This window comes from Ascaphus truei, chromosome 9 (assembly GCF_040206685.1).
Source record: "Ascaphus truei isolate aAscTru1 chromosome 9, aAscTru1.hap1, whole genome shotgun sequence".
Lineage (NCBI taxonomy): Eukaryota > Metazoa > Chordata > Amphibia > Anura > Ascaphidae > Ascaphus > Ascaphus truei.
In genome coordinates this window covers 54,825,560-54,830,594 of record NC_134491.1, presented here as the reverse complement: position 1 = coordinate 54,830,594, position 5,035 = coordinate 54,825,560, and the positions used below count along the sequence as shown (strand labels likewise).

At 46.0% G+C, this 5,035-nt stretch overlaps 1 protein-coding gene across 6 annotated transcripts in view; it reads left to right on the top strand.

Moving 5' to 3' along the window:
* The first annotated feature begins 3,508 nt into the window (after positions 1–3,508).
* Positions 3,509–5,035, top strand: part of CEP170B (centrosomal protein 170B) — a 51,517-nt gene continuing 49,990 nt past the window's right edge. For 3 of the 6 annotated variants that reach the window (XM_075614931.1, XM_075614926.1, XM_075614927.1), the window contains exon 1: positions 3,565–3,794. The gene's annotated coding sequence lies outside the window, so the exon portion shown is untranslated. Of the gene's footprint in view, positions 3,795–5,035 lie in introns of all 6 variants that reach the window. The other 3 variants (XM_075614928.1, XM_075614932.1, XM_075614929.1) reach the window with 3 other exon arrangements.

The following is a 5,035-nucleotide window of genomic DNA, read 5'->3' as shown; positions in this document are numbered from 1 at the left end:
GTATGCACTTGCTCATACCCTCATACCATTAACCCCTCGCCTGTACTTATGTATGTACAATGTCATTTACATAGGGCTAACAGTGAAGTCCATACAAATAGGGATAAGAGTAAAAAGCAAATTAGAACAAAAAGCATATGGAGACCCTGTCCGAAGAGCTTGCAATCAAAGGAAAATAATCTGTACAGTAATCTTCAGGTAACATTAACCTTACAGAATATAGTGTTATTTTACCAGAGAAGAAATGGGTGTTGATTACTGTAAGAGATGTGTGCAGAGGTACATATAATGGAGACCGATTAGGGTGAAATTATATCTTGGCTTTATTGAGCCTGTTCCTTTATGCAGGCAAAACATACAAAAACACCAAAATAACAAACCCCTATCCCTGTGTAAGGGCTAATTTACTTCCCCAGACCCTATCTGCAGGACTGGAGGGATATTCCCATTACCAGCCTATCACCCCAAAGACTCAGGAAGTACCTTAAGCAGGTAGCCCTCCATGTCAGTCTCTGGCAGGTTCCTGGGTCCTCTGTGTCCAGGAAATATAGGTCTCTGGGTGTCTTGATCTGAGCGCAGGCTTCTCTGCGCTCCTTCTGTCAGCCCAAATGTGAGCTAAGGAAAATCTCGGTCCTGTCTCTCACATGAGGCTTTTTACAGAGCTCTCATTCGTCCAGGTGGAGACTAGTTAATTGAGTGGCTGCAATTAACTCTCTGCTGGATTCTCAGAACTCTGAGGCTGCTTTATTTAAACAGTGATATGTCCCTGTTACAATTACCCAATTATTTATGTTCACTAAAGGATACAATACAACCTAGTGTCCTACTGCCAATCAGTTATTCTGAAACATGGCAGATTTCCATAACTCCATATAAATGGAAACAAAGTTACAGAATCATTAGTGAATGAACATTTCCCTTGCCTTGAATATGTTGTCAAGGATATGTTAAAGCTATAATCCAAGCTAGACGTTTTTGTATTTGTAATTGATATAGGCTTGAAGCAGGAGATGAACCCCATTATTTTAATCTCCGGGGACCCCTGCTTATGGAGAGACACCACCGTACAGGGTGCTGGTTGCCTCTCTGGCTCGGGTTCGTGTAATGGCAGCGTTTCAAAGCTTCCCCATCCGGCAGGCCAATAGGAAGCCGTGACGTAATCCAATGCAGCTTCCTATTGGCCCACGTAAGCTTTAAACTTGGAGATACCGGCACCCCGTTTGGAGGTAAGTATCTCTGGAAGCAGGGAATCACTGGAGCTGAAATTAATGAGGTTCATCTCTGGAGGCCCCCTGCTTCAATCCTTCAAAATGAAAAGGAACATGTTTCAGAAGATATTCAATGCACTGAACCCATTTAAAGAAGGGGTATTTGTGTCCCATGAAACATACAACACTTTCTTCGTTCTTTCTACAAAAGTTGTGTAATGTTTTCTGGGGGAGCTGAAAAGCATTGCTCTGCCATTTCAGGCCTAACCCCCTTGTTCAAAATCAAAAGCATGTTAATAAATTGTCCTTCTGTTTTACCGGGAAAGAGCAGCGACAATTAGCTGTAAAAGCAACTTTGTCTATTCACTTTAGCAATATCGACAACAAGTCAAACCTAAATTACAACCAATAAAGAACAACTAGTTTGTGGATTGGAATGGTCTCTTCTTGGAATGTTGCTTTATTTCAAAACATAATACAATGGAATACCCACAAACTAAGTTATAATGCTATGAAGATAGGTTGACGTGTCCTGGTTACAGCCGAACAATGAGCAGTAACACTATAATTGAATAAACTCACACACAGGTCTTTTAACCATCTGAGTTCTAGACAAAAATATGATAACCAAAGTTTGCATTAAAAAAATTCAATGACACAGAATGGGGGAATAAGGCTGATCTTACAATCCATCCGTTGATGCTGGCGCGTGGCAAGAACAAATTGCAAACTCCCTATGAGGCCGCCCTTAGTGCTCACGCGCGCGCGTGCGCGCACACAACGGAGCGCGTTGGCGGGACCGCGTTTTCAAAAGACAAGAGTTTTGTCTTTTGGCGTGGCGGAGCGATGGCCACGTCATGGCTGCCGTTCAACAAACGAGGGCAAACCAGCCGTGTGACGTCACAGCCGCGCACCCCACCACGTCCCCCCATCGCTAGGAAGATTTTACAGATCGCTTGTGCTAGGGACGCGCTGCTGCTATGCGCGCTCTCGCAAGCAAGCGGACTCTATAATCCCGGCCTAAAATGTCCAGGTGGCTCAAGAATACAGAGTGTCGATGAAAAAGTACGTTGTCCATTATTTATAAAACGTGCAGTACTTACACCAGGAGGAGACCTATATTATCCACTTTGTTCTCTAATGAGAGTGCATCAGCAATGCATTCCTGGAATACTTTAGTATCCGGACACCACTCAAACGTCGTTTGGTGCTTATGTACCCAATAAGGATGTTTTAATGCAAAACTGGGACCAGTGTGGGACCGGGAAGACGTAGATATTATTAGGTTAGCTGGTTACTCTGCAGAGGCACAGAGTCATTATGTGCAGTCCCATTTTCAATGACCATGACGTCACGTCACGGAGCTGGTGCGCCCTCATTGAGAGAACTGCTCACGTGACGCGCCAGCGAGCGGCAAATCAAATTGATTTGTCTCGCCAAGCAGCGGAGCGCCGTGCGCTCACGGGCACGTTGGACAAACACATTGTAGCAATGTGTGTGATAGGTCCGCGTCACCCTGGACGAGGCCTTAGGCCGTGTCCATACTCCCTGTGAACGCGGGCGCAGCCTGAGCAAAAGGCCGTACCTCTACAAGGCAAGCCGTAGAGCGCACAATGAAGGGCAGACGCGTGCGCGATTCCCGGCCAGCCAAAATAATTTGCTTTTGCCGTGGGACGGCCAGGTCGCGTGAGCGGTTCAGCCAATGAGGGCGAACCGCTCATGTGACATCACGCCTCTCCGTCGCGTCTCCCCCTCCCACCTCTCCAGCAGGCGCGCACAACGCTGTGCGCTCCGTCGCACGCCTGCACCATGGCCTTGGCCTTACAGTTATTTTTTAAATATATATTTGTCTTATATAGGACTTGCAGCGTTGTACATGGCATTTTTCAGGCACAATGTCTGCCCTGTAGAGCTTACAATCTAATTTGTAATGCCTGAGACACAGGAGATAAAAGCGACTTTCTCAAGGTCACAAGTGGAGCTGGCCTCTGGCAGCAAATGGGTTAATACCCAATAAATTAATTCCAAATACGTTTATATAAAAAGTTTAAATAGCACGAATATTATTTTTCTTCCTCCCCCCTCCTCCCCCATGTGGTTTGTAATGTAAATCTCATTTAATAACCAGCAGTAAGATGCAGAGAAGAAGAATTACATGCTGTAGTAATGTTATGAAAAGAAGTCTACCCAAATAATAATAAAACAAGGCTCAATGTGATTTGATTTGTATAAAATTCAGGTAGTGTGACAGCATTACACGATGGTCCAGCAGATGGCGTGTATAATCTCTATCACGGAAGAATGTCACCTATCCTGGGTTTTCTGCTGGAGGGGGAGGGTGGTTTGGCTGATGATGTCATGAAACCTGTCGTGCAAGTGCAGGCGGAGAAGGGTGTCAGAGCAAGCAGCAGAGGAGAAGGTGTGTACAGTATCTTGTGCATATTATTAACTGCCCTCTGTTGCACTTCCCAGATCTGCATCGGTTCAGAGCGCAGAATTCAGCCTTCCTCCCCCCTGCTCCAATCCCCCCTGCGGGTACCCAGGCTGAGACGGTCTGTGCTGTGCAGGAGAAGGTGCCCAGAACAGGTAGGTGGGAATAGAGCGAATGGGATTACCCAGGGGACAGGAAACAGCTGATCATCCATTGCTTGGCCTGCAGCCTCCAGCCAGCACCTGGTCGTACTGCACCAGTGAGACCTGCCAGGGCTGGGGAATGCGCCTGCTATTCAAGAGAGCTCTGTGCTCTGTGTAATCCTTTAACCCTTCGGCTGCCTATAATGTATGCTAGGCATCTTGGCTGTGAAAGGGTCTAACCCAGTTTTTTTGTCTGGGGGGGAGAAATATATAAGCATTAACCATTTCAGTGCTGGAGGGGCTGCAATATTTAAATCAGCTCTCCCCCCCCCCACCCCCCCACTGCCGCTTAGCAGCAAAAGGATTAATGATTACACATTGTGACAGGGATAGATCCTAGATCCCAGAGGGGGGAGTGGTTTGTTTTTGCAGGGATCAAAGGCAGCTGCTTTTATAGCCGATAGTCTCTAACTGACTTCATTTTAATTTTTTTATTTTGTGGCTATTGGTAGAGATGAAATAGTACTTGTATTCCGCAGCATCCTGATTACATTGTGTCTGTCGCAGTGAATAATAGATGAGACGCTGGGTTTGGTCACTGCAGGCCCTGTGCTTTTTGATTTCAGACCAGGGGGGGATGAGCTGGTCTGATTTGTCATTACAACAGCTGCCGGGGCTGCTGCTGCTTTCCAAGCTCCGTCTTGCTTCTGCCACCCACTCCCGGGGAAAACACAGGCTCCATTCTGGTGCCAAAGTGTATGTTTCCGCCATGCACTCGGCGGCTTTATTTTTTTTAATGATTGTGACACCAGAAAGTCAACGACGCTGCCAGCCGTTGCACAATGCTACGAGTCTTCTAACATTGGCTTCAGATCTTATGCAGCAACGTGCTAAAAAAAAACCAAACGGTTATGTTTAATGCGTATTATCATAAACGTGACAATATAGGATGCATATTTACTGAGTCCAGCAGCGCTTAAATATATGTTGCGTAAAATGTGTTCTGATTTCACATTTAGGCACTTATTCAATATGTTGCGGAGTAGCTTCCCAGTGCTAGGGAATATTTGAGCCCCATTCATTTGCGGAGTAGCTACCCAGTGCTACGGAATATTTGAGCCCCATTCATTTGAATGCAGAGGGGAACACCTGGGTTTATTTGACTGGAATCCGTCTAAGGGAGACCGTCATTGGCTGAGATTCTGAGCCCTATTTACTAAGCAGTGGTAAGCATGCAAGTGAATCGTCTGTAA